Source organism: Eucyclogobius newberryi, unplaced genomic scaffold (assembly GCF_026437365.1).
Source record: "Eucyclogobius newberryi isolate DKJ021-1_F unplaced genomic scaffold, fEucNew1.0.hap1 SCAF_203, whole genome shotgun sequence".
Taxonomy (NCBI): domain Eukaryota; kingdom Metazoa; phylum Chordata; class Actinopteri; order Gobiiformes; family Gobiidae; genus Eucyclogobius; species Eucyclogobius newberryi.
Window position 1 is genome coordinate 85,830 of NW_027315839.1, and position 16,671 is coordinate 102,500.

A 16,671-nucleotide genomic window follows, 5' to 3' on the forward strand; every position below is an offset into this window, starting at 1 on the left:
GTGACACGCCCCCTGGAGGACACGCCCCCTGGAGGACACGCCCCCTGGAGGACGCTCTCATGTGACACGCCCCCTGGAGGACATGCCCCCTGGAGGACACGCCCCCTGGAGGACGCTCTCACATGTGACACGCCCCCTGGAGGACACGCCCCCTGGAGGACACGCCCCCTGGAGGACACGCCCCCTGGAGGACACGCCCCCTGGAGGACGCTCTCTCATGTGACACGCCCCCTGTGACACGCCCCCTGGAGGATGCTCTCTCATGTTACACGCCCCCTGGAGGACGCTCTCATGTGACACGCCCCCTGGAGGACGCTCTCCCATGTAACACGCCCCCTGGAGGACACGCCCCCTGGAGGACACGCCCCCTGGAGGACACGCCCCCTGGAGGACGCTCTCATGTGACACGCCCCCTGGAGGACATGCCCCCTGGAGGACACGCCCCCTGGAGGACGCTCTCACATGTGACACGCCCCCTGGAGGACACGCCCCCTGGAGGACACGCCCCCTGGAGGACACGCCCCCTGGAGGACTCTCTCATGTGACACGCCCCCTGGAGGACGCTCTCATGTGACACGCCCCCTGGAGGACGCTCTCCCATGTGACACGCCCCCTGGAGGACACGCCCCCTGGAGGACACGCCCCCTGGAGGACGCTCTCACATGTGACAGGCCCCATAGAGGACACGCCCCCTGGAGGACACGCCCCCTGGAGGACACGCCCCCTGGAGGACGCTCTCACATGTGACACGCCCCCTGGAGGACACGCCCCCTGGAGGACACGCCCCCTGGAGGAGACGCCCCCTGGAGGACGCTCTCATGTGACACGCCCCCTGGAGGACGCTCTCATGTGACACACCCCCTGGAGGACGCTCTCCCATGTGACACGCCCCCTGGAGGACACGCCCCCTAGAGGACACGCCCCCTGGAGGACGCTCTCACATGTGACAGGCCCCCTAGAGGACACGCCCCCTGGAGGACACGCCCCCTGGAGGACGCTCTCACATGTGACACGCCCCCTGGAGGACACGCCCCCTGGAGGACACGCCCCCTGGAGGACACGCCCCCTGGAGGACGCTCTCATGTGACACGCCCCCTGGAGGACGCTCTCATGTGACACACCCCCTGGAGGACGCTCTCACATGTGACACGCCCCCTGGAGGACACGCCCCCTGGAGGACACGCCCCCTGGAGGACACGCCCCCTGGAGGACACGCCCCCTGGAGGACACGCCCCCTGGAGGACGCTCTCATGTGACACGCCCCCTGGAGGACACGCCCCCTGGAGGACGCTCTCATGTGACACGCCCCCTGGAGGACATGCCCCCTGGAGGACATGCCCCCTGGAGGACGCTCTCACATGTGACACGCCCCCTGGAGGACACACCTCCTGGAGGACACGCCCCCTGGAGGACTCTCTCATGTGACACGCCCCCTGGAGGACGCTCTCATGTGACACGCCCCCTGGAGGACGCTCTCATGTGACACGCCCCCTGGAGGACACTCTAATGTGACACGCCCCCTGGAGGACACGCCCCCTGGAGGACGCTCACATGTGACACGCCCCCTGGAGGACACGCCCCCTGGAGGACGCTCACATGTGACACGCCCCCTGGAGGACGCTCTCACATGTGACACGCCCCCTGGAGGACACGCCCCCTGGAGGACACGCCCCCTGGAGGACGCTCTCATGTGACACGCCCCCTGGAGGACGCTCTCATTTGACACGCCCCCTGGAGGACACGCCCCCTGGAGGACACGCCCCCTGGAGGACACGCCCCCTGGAGGACGCTCTCACATGTGACACGCCCCCTGGAGGACACGCCCCCTGGAGGACACGCCCCCTGGAGGACGCTCTCATGTGACACGCCCCCTGGAGGACGCTCTCATGTGACACGCCCCCTGGAGGACGCTCTCATGTGACACGCCCCATGGAGGACGGTCTCACATGTGACACGCCCCCTGGGGGACGGTTGGAACTAGGTCATATAGGGAATTGGAAAGGAAGTGACAAAATCCAAGATGGCGGCGCTCTTGCGGCCCAAATCACTTGCGGTTCATCATTTTGCTTCACGGTTTTGGTCCACCTGGTGCTGAGAGAAATAGATTCACTGTCTCGCATTTGTAAGATAGCAGACTTGCTGGCCCGATGGTTGGAGACACGGCTCTACGCAAAGCGTTCGAGGGTTTGATTCCTGCACAGGGCTTTATTATCTCAAGTTTAAACTTTTTTTTTGCAGTCTAGTTTATTTTGGGATGAGTTAGCTTCACTTTTGCTAATACAAAGTCATGGTATAAACGAGTTTCAACCAAACGAAGTAAACTTAGGGTTAGGGTTAGGGTTAAGGTAAAGGTAAAGGTAAAGGTAAAGGTAAAGGTAAAGGTAAAGGTAAAGGTAAAGGTAAAGGTAAAGGTAAAGGTAAAGGTAAAGGTAAAGGTAAAGGTAAAGGTAAGGGTTAGGGTTAGGGTTAAGGTTAGGGTTAAGGTTAGGGTTAAGGTTAGGGTTAAGGTTAGGGTTAAGGTTAGGGTTAAGGTTAGGGTTAAGGTTAGGGTTAGGGTTAAGGTTAGGGTTAAGGTTAGGGTTAAGGTTAGGGTTAAGGTTAGGGTTAAGGTTAGGGTTAAGGTTAGGGTTAGGGTTAGGGTTAAGGTTAAGGTTAAGGTTAAGGTTAAGGTTAGGGTTAAGGTAAAGGTTAGGGTTAAGGGTTTAGGTTAGGGTTAAGGTTAGGGTTAAGGTTAGGGTTAAGGTTAGGGTTAAGGTTAGGGTTAAGGTAAAGGTTAGGGTTAAGGTTAGGGTTAAGGTTAGGGTTAAGGTAAAGGTTAAGGTAAAGGTTAGGGTTAGGGTCAAGGTTAGGGTTAAGGTTGGGGTTAAGGTTAGGGTTAAGGTTAGGGTTAAGGTTAGGGTTAAGGTTAGGGTTAAGGTTAGGGTTAGGGTTAAGGTTAGGGTTAAGGTTAGGGTTAAGGTAAAGGTTAGGGTTAGGGTAAAGGTTAGGGTTAGGGTTAGGGTTAGGGTTAAGGTTAGGGTTAAGGTTAGGGTTAAGGTAAAGGTTAGGGTTAGGGTAAAGGTTAGGGTTAAGGTTAGGGTTAAGGTAAAGGTTAAGGTAAAGGTTAAGGTTAAGGTTAGGGTTAAGGTTAGGGTTAAGGTTAAGGTTAGGGTTAAGGTAAAGGTTAAGGTTAGGGTTAGGGTTAAGGTTAGGGTTAAGGTTAAGGTTAGGGTTAAGGTAAAGGTTAAGGTTAAGGTTAAGGTTAAGGTTAGGGTTAAGGTAAAGGTAAAGGTTAAGGTTAGGGTTAAGGTTAGGGTTAAGGTAAAAGTTAGGGTTAAGGTAAAGGTTAAGGTTAGGGTTAAGGTTAGGGTTAAGGTAAAAGTTAGGGTTAAGGTAAAGGTTAAGGTTAGGGTTAAGGTTAAGGTAAAAGTTAGGGTTAAGGTAAAGGTTAAGGTTAGGGTAAGGTTAGGGTTAAGGTTAGGGTTAAGGTAAAGGTTAGGGTTAAGGTTAAGGTTAGGGTTAAGGTTAGGGTTAAGGTTAGGGTTAAGGTTAGGGTTAAGGTAAAGGTTAGGGTTAAGGTTAGGGTAAAGGTTAGGGTTAGGGTAAAGGTTAGGGTTAAGGTTAGGGTTAGGGTTAAGGTAAAGGTTAGGGTTAAGGTAAAGGTTAAGGTTAGGGTTAAGGTAAAGGTTAGGGTTAAGGTAAAGGTTAAGGTTAGGGTTAAGGTAAAGGTTAGGGTTAAGGTTAGGGTTAAGGTAAAGGTTAAGGTAAAGGTTAAGGTTAGGGTTAAGGTTAGGGTTAAGGTTAGGGTTAAGGTAAAGGTTAGGGTTAAGGTTAGGGTTAAGGTTAGGGTTAAGGTTAGGGTTAAGGTTAGGGTTAAGGTTAGGGTTAAGGTTAGGGTTAAGGTAAAGGTTAGGGTTAAGGTTAGGGTAAAGGTTAGGGTTAGGGTAAAGGTTAGGGTTAAGGTTAGGGTTAGGGTTAAGGTAAAGGTTAGGGTTAAGGTAAAGGTTAAGGTTAGGGTTAAGGTAAAGGTTAGGGTTAAGGTAAAGGTAAAGGTTAAGGTTAGGGTTAAGGTAAAGGTTAGGGTTAAGGTTAGGGTTAAGGTAAAGGTTAAGGTTAGGGTTAAGGTTAGGGTTAAGGTTAGGGTTAAGGTAAAGGTTAGGGTTAAGGTTAGGGTTAAGGTTAGGGTTAAGGTTAGGGTTAAGGTTAGGGTTAAGGTTAAGGTAAAGGTTAGGGTTAAGGGTTAAGGTTAGGGTTAAGGTTAAGGTTAGGTTTAAGGTTAGGGTTAAGTTTAGGGTTAAGGTTAGGGTTAAGGTAAAGGTTAGGGTTAAGGTAAAGGTTAGGGTTAAGGTAAAGGTTAAGGTTAAGGTTAAGGTTAGGGTTAAGGTAAAGGTAAAGGTTAAGGTTAGGGTTAAGGTAAAGGTTAGGGTTAAGGTTAGGGTTAGGGTTAGGGTTAAGGTTAGGGTTAAGGTTAGGGTTAAGGTTAGGGTTAAGGTTAGGGTTAAGGTAAAGGTTAGGGTTAGGGTTAGGGTTAGGGTAAAGGTTAGGGTTAAGGTTAGGGTTTAGGTTTAGGGTTAAGGTTAGAGATCTACTACTGCTTCACACGCTTAGTGCACACGCTTTTTTGCTCGCTCCGCTTGCTATCGCTGCTTTCCTTATTTATTTTGCTTTTTAATCAGTTTTTGTCTTCCAAACATTTTTGCTTTAGACTTTTTCAAGTAAACCAAGGATTTTAAGAACATTTTTCCAGTTTTAACGACATATCTGACGCCAGCGACATGTCCGGGAGAAGAAGTGAGAAAGACTGTGAACGCTGTCGGAAATATCAACAAGAAATTAATGAGCTGAAAACACGGATATTTGTTTTGGAATCTGAAAAAGTTCTTCACGATACCATTCCTGTGTCAACCGACGGTAAGAAGAGCACACTTTTTACAAGAAAAACTGCTACTTTCAACCTAAACCGCAGTGACTCTGTGTCGTTTCCAAAACTGTCTAAAAACCAGAAAGACCAGGCTGTTTCTTGGAACAAACTTGGAGCAAAGCCTAAACGATACAAAGATAACGTGAAGTCACCTAAAATACAGCTCACCAACAGATTTTTACCACTTTCAGAGATGGAATTAAATTAAAAAAGGAAAGATGACGTGGCCAAAATACAGCGAGGAGGATCTGTGCCAGGAGCCAAGGTCAAGATTGTTTTGGTTGGGGACGGCGCGATAAGTCACGTGACGCATGAAAAGATAAACACACATTCTTTTCCAAGCGCCACTGTTTCTGAGATAACGTCACTCCTTCCAAATATTATGGCTAAGCATGGAGGAGCTAAACAGCTGATTGTGCACGTGGGTGCAGTGGACATGCGGCGGGAACAGACTGACGTTTTGAAAAAAGACTTCTTGAAGTTATTCGACGTGCTTGATAAAATGGAAATCAAAACATTCATAAGTGGACCTCTTCCAAACATCGACAGGAGGATAAATAAGTTTAGCCGGCTTCTTCAGCTGAACACATGGCTGTCCAAAGAGTGTTCACCGAGAGGACTACACTACATTGAGAACTTCTATCTATTCTGGAAACGAGAGGACCTGTTTAAGAGAAATGGCCCCCACCTATGCAGAGGTGGAGTGAGGGTGCTGACAGAGAACCTGCTCCACGCTCTGAGGCATTGGACTGGGCCTGGACAGGGTCCTGAGCAGATAGTTAGAGAAGAGAGGAATGAGAGAAGAATTCCTGCTCCCTCAGCCAGAGACCGAGCCAATGTTTCAACATCAAAAGCACCACAACCTCAGCCTCCACCAAAGGATTCATCAGCAGCTGCTCCACCACCACCAGCAAAGGATTCAGCTCCAGCTGCTCCACATTCACCTCCACCGCCTCCAGCAAAGGAACAATCTTCAAAGGCCTTGGACCCATCTGTGACAAGCCCAACAACATCCCTGTCATCGCCCCTGCCTTCACACCAGCCCTGGGTTCCCCCTGCAACATCTACTCCCACTAAAGATTCATCATTCTCCTTCTAATCTCCACTCTCACCCATGGGCCTTCCCAGCCATTTTGAAAGTCTGATCAAATCAGGCATTAAGATGGCTCCACTCACGCCCAATATAGCAAGGGCTATGCCGACTACACCAACAAAAGCCCCACCACCCATCCCCCCTCGCCTCTCACCTGGTCCCAAACTCTCCTTGGCTACAAAAGCCCCACCACCCATCCAACCTCGCCTTTTACCTGGTATCTCCCATAGCTAGGATGCACTGGGTCTGAGCGTTGCCGGGACTTATTGTCACATTAAAAATCAAACCAACCCGGGGCCCTATGTAAAAAGAGCCCCCCCTAGTGCTATTTCTGTAGTCACATCATCACACAGATGGAAAAACAAAATGCGAGTCAGGCCCAATCTGAGAAATGTGATTCATATTCCCTGTGAAAAGATAAAGCCCAGTCCCACTGAAACTAGTCTGAAACTTGCTGTGCTAAACGTCAGATCCTTATGTAACAAATATCTCTTAATTAATAATTTTATTTCTTCTTATAATCTTGATTTTATGTTTTTAACTGAAACATGGCTTGACAAAAACACAGGAAATGTAGTTCTGATAGAATCTGCTCCACCCAACTTTAAGTTTGAATCTGAAACACGAGAAAACAAAAAAGGGGGTGGAGTCTGTGCTGTCTTTAGAGATGAAATAATTACCCGCAGGTTGTCTTTTGGGGTGTTTTCATCATTTGAGTATGTATCCTTTAAAATGGAGCTAAAACGGTCTCCATCCATTCTCTTCATTGTTTTATACAAGCCTCCCCAGCACTGCCAACGTTTTATTGATGATTTTAATGAGATGCTTTCAGTCATATGCACAGACTTTGATGGTTTGGTCATTACAGGTGATTTCAACGTGCATGTTGATAATATTTGTGACAGAAACGCTAAAGAGCTTGATGCTGTCCTTGAAACCTTCAGTCTTACTCAGCATGTGAGAGGCCCCACCCACAGCAAAGGACACACTCTAGATCTCATAATTACAAAGGGGGTAAATATTTCAAATGTTAATGTGATCGATGTTGCTCTGTCTGATCATTTCTGTGTCTTCTTTGACCTGTCTGTTTCTCCCAAACCTCCGGTTGGTCCTGCAGTTGTTCAGAGGAGACACAAAAGTGATGGCACAGGTGCACTGTTTATGGAAATGATAAACTTTGAAAATGTCTCATGTTCTAATGTAAATGATTTGTTGAACTCTGTTACATCTAGTGTTTTGAATGATCTGGACACCATCGCCCCTATAAAGGCTAAAATGGTTAAAAATAAGCAGAAGGCGCCGTGGAGAAATGATGATTCGGTCAGGGCACAGAAAAGGGAGTGCCGCAGGGCCGAACGGAAATGGCGCAAGTCAAAGCTCCAGGTTCAAAAAGAGATTTACAAAGAAAAGCTGAACATGTACAACCTAATCTTATGTAGAACTAGGGAAAGATATTTTTCTGAAATAATTGGAAGCTGCAGTAACAACTCGCGTGTCCTGTTTGCCACAGTAAACAGATTAACAAACCCTCCAGCTCAGCTGCCGTTAGAACTCATTTCCACATCCAAGTGTAATGAGTTTGCATTATTCTTTAATGACAAAGTTCAGGGCATTAAAAATGCTATAAATCCCACAATGCAAAAAATTACCCTAAAACCACCAAGACACTTAGAGCTAACTCACTTTGCACCTGTAACTGACAAAACTGTCCATGAGATCATCACCAGTCTGAGTTCATCTACATGCTGCCTTGATGTGTTACCCACCTAAAGTCTGTGCTGAACAGTTTGTTAGCACCATTCACTCACATAGTTAATATGTCGCTTCAATCTGGAACATTCCCAATGTCTTTGAAAACTGCGGTCATAAAGCCTCTCCTAAAGAAGAGCAGTCTTGATGCCGCAGTACTGAGTCATTACCGGCCCATCTCTAATCTGCCATTTTGGGGCAAAGTCCTTGAAAAGGTTGTTTACCAACAGCTCACAGATTTCCTCTTAATAAACAACTCATTTGATGTTTTTCAGTCAGGTTTTAGACCTCATCACAGCACTGAGACTGCTCTTGTCAAGGTGACAAATGACATCCGCCTGAACACTGACACGGGCAAAGCCTCAGTCTTAATTCTGTTAGATCTGAGTGCTGCTTTTGACACTGTCGATCATGGGATCCTCTTACAGAGACTAGAGGACTGGGTGGGCATCACTGGCACTGCCCTAAACTGGTTAAGGTCCTATCTGGAAGACAGGAAGTACTTTGTTGAAATTGGTAGCTGTGTCTCAGACCACATGACCTGTGGAGTGCCCCAAGGGTCAGTCCTGGGTCCCCTTCTGTTCAACCTCTACATGCTGCCGTTAGGTCAGTTGATACGCAGTGAAAATGTGTCCTATCACAATTATGCAGACGACACTCAGATCTATGTTTCACTATCGGCAGGTGACTATGGACCAGTAGATTCACTCTGTCACTGCATCCAACAGATCAGTTTGTGGAGGCAAAACAACTTTCTCCAGCTGAACTCAGACAAGACTGAAATAATCGTTTTTGGCCCACAGAAACAAAGAGAAAGTGTTAGCGGTCACCTCCAGAGTCTCGCTCTAAAACCTACAAACCAAATTAGAAATCTGAGGGTAATAATGGACTCAGACTTGAACTTTAATAGCCACGTCAAATCAATAACATCAGCAGCTTTTTACCATCTAAAAAACATTGCCAAAATCAAAAATATAGTGTCAAAACCAGATTTAGAGAGACTTATCCACGCGTTTGTCTCCAGTAGATTAGACTACTGTAACGGCCTGCTCACTGGCCTCTCCAAACGAGCTGTAAAACAGCTGCAGTACATCCAGAACGCTGCTGCTCGGGTCCTGACTAGAACCAGGAAGTATGAGCACATTAGTCCTGTTCTCAGGTCTCTGCACTGCCCCCTGTGGCTCAGAGAATAGACTTTAAAGCAGCTCTGCTTGTGTACAAGTCTCTCCATGGCCTAGCACCAAAGTACATCTTGGATATGTTAGTGCCATATGAACCATCTCGGACTCTGAGGACCTCAGGGACCGGCCTCCTGCTGGTGCCCAGAGTCAGGACTAAACATGGACCGGCCTCCTGCTGGTGCCAGAGTCAGGACAAAACATGGGGAATCTGCGTTTCAGTTTTATGCAGCTAAAATCTGGAACAGTCTTCCTGAAGATGTGAGACAGGTTCTACTCTGACAAAGTTCAAATCTAAGCTAAAAACAGTTTTGTTTAGCTGCGCATATGACTGAAAGGATTTTTTCTTTGCACTCTTCTCTTTTGTTTGTGATTTTATTAGTTTAGAAAATCAGTTGGATTGATAATTTTTAATTTAGTTAATTTTATTGTATTTCTGTTTCTGTAATTTCTTTGTGATTTGAATGCATTTTTCCTGCTGTGAAGCACTTTGAATTGCCTTGTGTATGAAATGTGCTCTACAAATAAACTTGCCTTGCCTTGCCTAGGGTTAAGGTAAAGGTTAGGTAGTAGAAAAAGCTTCAGTTGTAGTCATCTGGACTCAGTTTGAAAAAGTAGACGTTTCGACTCTCATCCAAGAGTCATTGTCAATAACAGAATTTAGGTCGAGAACTCCGATATTAATACTGTTCTGTGGTAAGACCCGCCCATTGGGAGGAGCCTTCCTGAAGTAGAAAGAGTTGTTAGTTTCAACAGAAACTCCCCCTTGTATCTACCGAGCTAGCCTATTCAGAATCTTAATGGGCTGTTAAAACCTCTTTGTCTTAGTGAGACCCTGGCTCAACCACCCTGAGTACCTGATTAGCATTTGAATTCCCTGGTCCTTTACCTTTCCAGGGGTTCAGTAACCCATTATAGATAACCGGAAGATTAAACCTAAGCCCTCCATTTCTGTTTAAAGAAGGTCTTTCTTTTTTAACAAAAATAGCTTCCTTGACTCCTCTTTCAAACCATCTTTTCTCCTGCTTAAAACCTTCACCTCACCGTCTTCAAACGAGTGATTAGAGGCTTCAAGATGGAGATGCACGGCGCTCTGAGGTCCTGAACTTGTATTTCTTCTGTGCTGATAAAGCCTCTTGTGTAGAGGCTGTTTCGTCTCACCTATGTAACGTTCTTTACAGCTTTCTTCACTGCATTGGATCGAATAAACTACATTGCTCTGTTTTTGAGTCGGCAACTTGTCCTTTGGGTGAACCAGTTTTTGTCTTAAAGTGTTGCCTGGTTTAAAATAAACAGGGACTTCGTGTTGTCTAAAAATTCTCTGCAGTTTTTCCGACAGGCCAGACACATAAGGGATAGAAACACCCTTCCTTCTCTGTTCAGTTTCCCTTTTGTCCTGCTTCTTGGTTCTCTTCACTCTGTTGAGAGCCCAAGCGGGGTAACCACAGGCTGAGAGGGCATTTCGGACGTGTTCTTCCTCTTTCTTCTTGCCCTCTGAGCTGGTGGGCACACCTTGAGCTCTGTGTTGTAAGGTTCTGATCACACCCAGCTTGTGCTGTAGTGGGTGGTTGGAACCAAAGAGCAGATACTGGTCCGTGTGTGTAGGTTTCCTATATACTTCTATTTGGAGTTTCCCGTCCTCTCCTCTGATCGTGGAACAATCAAGAAAGGCCAAGCGATTCTCCTTAGAGTCTTCTCTTGTAAACCTGATATGTGGGTCCACAGCATTGATGTGATCAGAGAAGGTTTCCAGCTCTTGTTTCTTGATTGTTACAAACGTATCATCGACATAGCGGAGCCACAGTTTTGGGGCTATGCCTGAGAATGAGGCCAGTGCCTTCTTCTCAAAGTGCTCCATGTACAGGTTGGCCACTATGGGAGAGACGGGCGAGCCCATGGCACAGCCATGAATCTGTCTGTAAAATTGTCCCCGGAATTGAAAGTAAGTGGTGTTCAGACAGATGTCCAACAGTTTACATATGTGTTCAGGTGTCAGTTTGGTCCTTTCCTGTAGGGTGGTGTCTTCCTGCAGTCTGATCCTCACTGCTGCTACTGCATCAGAGGTCGGGATGCAGGTGAACAGGGACACAACATCATATGAAACCATGAGGTCATCTGGGTCCAGTTGGAGATGTTTCACTTTATCCACAAAGTTGTGCGTGTTTTCCACATGATGTTCCGAATTCCCCACAAGCGGAGCCAATATAGTTGTTAAATGCTTGGCCACATTGTAAGTGATGGAATCTGTGCTGCACACTATGGGTCTGAGTGGAACCTCCTTTTTGTGTATTTTTGGAAGGTCATAAATGCAAGGCATGGCTTCACCAGGATACAGTCTGTAATACAGAGGCCGGTCTATCGCTTCCTCTTTTTCCAGCCTTTGTAAACAGTCTATCACTGTCTTCTTGTAGCCACTGGTCGGATCTCTTTTCAAGCGCTCGTATGTGGTCGTGTCCTCGAGGAGGGTGTGGACTTTGGCTTCGTAATCAGCTGCGTTGAGAATCACAGTGCAACGTCCCTTGTCTGCTGGGAGGATGTTCATTACACTATCCCTTATGTGTCTGGCCTGTCGGAAAAACTGCAGAGAATTTTTAGACAACACGAAGTCCCTGTTTATTTTAAACCAGGAAACACTTTAAGACAAAAACTGGTTCACCCTAAGGACAAGTTGCCGACTCAAAAACAGAGCAATGTAGTTTATTCGATCCAATGCAGTGAAGAAAGCTGTAAAGAACGGTACATAGGTGAGACGAAACAGCCTCTACACAAGAGGCTTTATCAGCACAGAAGAAATACAAGTTCAGGACCTCAGAGCGCCGTGCATCTCCATCTTGAAGCCTCTAATCACTCGTTTGAAGACGGTGAGGTGAAGGTTTTAAGCAGGAGAAAAGATGGTTTGAAAGAGGAGTCAAGGAAGCTATTTTTGTTAAAAAAGAAAGACCTTCTTTAAACAGAAATGGAGGGCTTAGGTTTAATCTTCCGGTTATCTATAATGGGTTACTGAACCCCTGGAAAGGTAAAGGACCAGGGAATTCAAATGCTAATCAGGTACTCAGGGTGGTTGAGCCAGGGTCTCACTAAGACAAAGAGGTTTTAACAGCCCATTAAGATTCTGAATAGGCTCGGTAGATAGAAGGGGGGAGTTTCTGTTGAAACTAACAACTCTTTCTACTTCAGGAAGGCTCCTCCCAATGGGCGGGTCTTACCACAGAACAGTATTAATATCGGAGTTCTCGACCTAAATTCTGTTATTGACAATGACTCTTGGATGAGAGTCGAAACGTCTACTTTTTCAAACTGAGTCCAGATGAAACAACTGAAGCTTTTTCTACTATGGAACACGCCTGGACAAATGAGGGATTACACCGACGTAAAGGTTAGGGTTAAGGTAAAGGTTAGGGTTAAGGTTAAGGTTAAGGTTAATGTTAGGGTTAGTGTTAAGGTTAAGGTAAAGGTTAGGGTTAAGGTTAGGGTTAAGGTAAAGGTTAGGGTAAAGGTTAGGGTTAGGGTTAGGGTTAAGGTTAAGGTTAAGATAAGATAAGATAAGATATTCCTTTATTGTCCCACATGGGGAAATTTCATTGGGGCAACGCAGGTAGATACAGAGGTAGATACAGAAGAACAGATCACTTATAGGAAGTATGAAAAACACTTTCAGTAGAAGATCTCCTATAAATAAATAAAAACTCCCATAGACAAATAAATAAATAAATACATAAATACCATTGCATGTGATCCCGACAGTAATTGCACATGAATATGTGTCACGACAGCACATGGATTGCACATGAATTGCACATGAATTCCAACAGCAATTGCACATATGACAGAATTGCACATCAGTATTAGGTTAGGTCAGTATTGCGAGTGTTCAGTACTAACAGTTTTTGTTATAAAGTCTGACAGCAGCAGGAAGGAAAGACCTACGGAACCTTTCCTTCACACATCGAGGGTGGATCAGTCTCTCACTGAAGCTGCTCTCCAGAGCGGAGAGAGTGTCCTGCAGGGGGCGACACTCATGGTCCAGCATAGATGTGAATCTAGCCAGGACCCTCCTGTCCCCCACCTCCTGCACCGAGTCCAGAGCACAGCCCAGGACGGAGCTGGACTTCTTGATGACTCTGTCCAGCTTCCTCCTCTCCCTCTCTGTGATGCTGCTGCTCCAGCAGGCCACACCGTACAGGAGGGCTGATGCCACCACAGAGTCGTAGAAGGTCTTCAGGAGTGGCCCTGTCACTCCAAAAGACCTGAGTCTCCTCAGGAGGTAGAGCCGACTCTGGCTCTTCCTGTACAGTGCGTCTGTGTTATGAGTCCAGTCCAGTTTGTGGTTCAGATGAACACCCAGGTACTTGTATGAGTCCACTCTCTCAATGTCCCATCCCTGGATGTTCACTGGTGAGGGGGCAGTGGGGTGGCGTCTGCGGAAATCCACCACCATCTCCTTGGTCTTCCCCGCGTTGATGAGGAGGTGGTTCCGCTGACACCAGTCCACAAAGTCCTGCGCCAGTCCTCTGTACTCCGCGTCATCGTCGTCCGTGATGAGTCCGATGATGGCAGAGTCGTCAGAGAACTTCTGCAGGACACAGCTGTCCGTGTCATGTCTGAAGTCTGCAGTGTAAAGGGTGAAGAGAAAGGGCGCAAGGACAGTGCCCTGGGGCGCCCCCACACTGCAGGTCCGAGTGTCAGACACACAGTCCTGGGCTCTCACAAACTGGGGTCGGTCTGTGAGGTAGTCCAGGATCCACTCTGCCAGGTCATACTCCACACCAGCCGTCTCCAGCTTGTCCCTCAGGAGCAGCGGCTGGATGGTGTTGAAGGCGCTGGAAAGATCGAAGAACAGAATCCTCACAGAGCTGCCAGGCTTTTCCAGGTGAGAGAGAGAGCGGTGCAGCAGGGAGATGACGGCGTCCTCCACTCCGATGCCAGACCGATATGCAAACTGCAGCGGTTCCATGGCTGAGCTCACGGTGGAGCGGAGGTGGTCCAGGACTAGCCGCTCCAGTGTCTTCATCAGGTGGGACGTGAGAGCCACTGGCCTGAAGCTGTTGAGGTCTTTGGGGCGCGGTGTCTTAGGCACAGGTACCAGACAGGAGGTCTTCCAGACCTGTGGTACCACCCTCAGCTTCAGGCTCATGTTGAAGACATGCTCCATAACTCCACACAGTTCATCTGCGCAGGACTTAAGGAGCCTGGGGCTGATGCCATCAGGTCCTGCTGCCTTCCTCACTTTAATCCTCTTCAGCTCACTCCTCACTTGTGCTGCTGTGACAGTCAGTGGTTGGCAGGGGGACCGTGTGCTGGGGGGATGGGTGAGTCCAGGCGAAGTGGGGAGCTGATGGTCCGGGGCAGATAAGCGAAGAGGAACAGATGCAGGGCATTGTCCAGCTGTGGAAGAGGGAGCATGCAGCTGTGCAGGGGGAGGGGCGGGTGACCGATCAAACCTCAAGAAGTGAGCATTTAAATCATTCACCCACTGTAGATCCCCCCTGGGCAGGGGGGATTTTGAAGCCCAAGATGGTTTTCAGGCTCCTCCACACTCCCTGAATGTTCTTTTGCTGCAGCTGCTCCTCCATCCTCCTCTTGTAGCCGGCCTCAGCCTGCCTGATCTTCCTCCTCAGCTCCTTCTGCACAGTCCTCAGCTCCTCCTTGTTCCCTGACCTGAAGGCTCTCTTCTTCTCCTTCAGCAGAGCCTTCAGTTCACGGTTAATCCATGGCTTGTTGTTTGGAAAACACCGCACCGTCCGGGAGGGAACAATGTTCTCAAAACAGAAGTTGATGTAGTCCGTGATGCACTCTGTGATGGTGTTGATGTCCTCCCCATGTGGGTCATAAAGCTCAGTCCAGACAGTGGTGCTGAAGCAGTCCCTCAGAGCCTCCTCGCTCTCAGCAGACCACATCCTCACCTCACGGGACACCACAGGCTGCCTGCGCACGATGGGTTCATACACAGGCCTCAGATGTACAAGGTTGTGGTCCGAGCTGCCCAGGGGAGGGAGGGGGGAAGAAGAATAAGTCTCCTTGGTGTTGGCAAAAAACAAGTCCAATGTTCTATTCTCTCTGGTGGGGCAGGTAACATACTGGGTGTATGTTGGTAGAACAGAAGAGGGAGAAGCGTGGTTAAAGTCACCAGAGATGAGGAAGAGAGCCTGTGGATGCTGTGTTTGCAGCCTACAAGTGCAGGAGAGCAGTGCTTCACAAGCATCTTCAGCATTGGCAGACGGGGCCACATAGACTGCGATCAAAATCACATGTGAGAACTCCCGGGGCAGATAATATGGCCTCATGCCAATAGCCAATAGTTCAATATCCTTGTTACATAGCTGCTCCTTCACTGTGCAGTGTTCGGGTTTGGACCAGCTCGTGTTCACATACACCGCCAGACCTCCACCTCTTTTCTTCAAGCATTCTCTCGTTCTGTCCACCCGCAGCAGATGAAAATTGTCCAAACCTACAATAGCGTCTGGCATTTCTGCTGTTAACCAGGTCTCTGTGAAAATCAAGACGCTGCTGTCCCTATAAATCCTCTGGGACCGCATGAGGCTCGCTATTTCCGTCATTTTATTTTGAAGGGACCTCACGTTACCCATGACTACGGCGGGAACCGACTTCCAGTTTGTCCCTCTCTTCTCTCGGAGTTTACGTCCAGCCCGTCTGCCTCGTTGCGTTTTCCTTAGGATGTCCGCCGGGATAACGTGACGATCTCCGGGTAAGACGACTGTTCTCCGCAGTTTCATGAGTTCCTCCTTTGTGTAAACGTGGTACGGCGCCGGCCGGGGGGCGGGGCCGGAGCCGGGGGGCGGGGCCGGAGCCGGTGGACTCAGAGCCAAGACACATCGCAACGACACGACGAAAACACTCAATCCAGCCGAATAAAGTCAAAACAAGTTAATTTAAAGCGATTCCAGTGCGTGTCCCGATCGTTGGTGAAGTTCCTCTTTCATATAAACGTGTATATAAACGTGTATATAAACGTGTACCGACGACACGCCGTACTTTAGCGCGGCCGGAGGGCGCGGGGGGGGGGCTGGTGGGCTCGCTCGGAGCTAGCTCACGTCACAACAACACAACGAACGCAACGAAAAACGCTCAAATCCAGCCGAAAAAAGTCAAAAACAGTTGAATTAAAAAACTATTCCAGCGCGTGTCCCTATCGTACAGTAAAATAGAAAAAATATACTAATTATATTTACAAAATATAGGAGATAAAGCACAATAAGTGTGAGAAAGAAGAGAGAGCGTTTACACCGGGCTGCCAGCTGTACCAGCGCCTTATGACGTATGAGGTTAGGGTTAGGGTTAAGGTAAAAGTTAGGGTTAAGGGTTAAGGTTAGGGTTAAGGTTAGGGTTAAGGGTTAAGGTTAGGGTTAAGGGTTTAGGGTTAAGGGTTTAGGGTTAAGGGTTAAGGTTAGGGTTAAGGGTTAAGGTTAGGGTTAAGGTTAGGGTTAAGGGTTTAGGGTTAAACCCAGACCCATGTGATTTACATTTTCACAATTCTTTGTTTTACATTCAATTCACGCCCATTTCAATTGTTTCAGGAAGACAACACCAGGAACTCATTGTTTGGTCCTTGTTCACATCAAATGCATCGTAAACTTCAGGTTTGGACCCAAGAGTGAACATTATTGATGGATCAGCAGAATTAGCGGAATCGTTCGCCATGTTTACTACGGTCGACCACCTGTTTACTTCCACCCGGCTCCCGCCATGTCGTCCTCGCCATGTCGTCACTTCCTCCTTTCCAATTCCCTATA

General features: G+C 48.0%; 1 protein-coding gene across 1 annotated transcript in view; it reads right to left on the reverse strand.

The window, feature by feature from the left end:
• LOC140369889 (kinesin-like protein KIF21A) overlaps positions 1-16,671 on the reverse strand; it is a 72,621-nt gene that overhangs the window by 26,455 nt on the left and 29,495 nt on the right. The gene's annotated exons all lie outside the window — the stretch shown is intronic.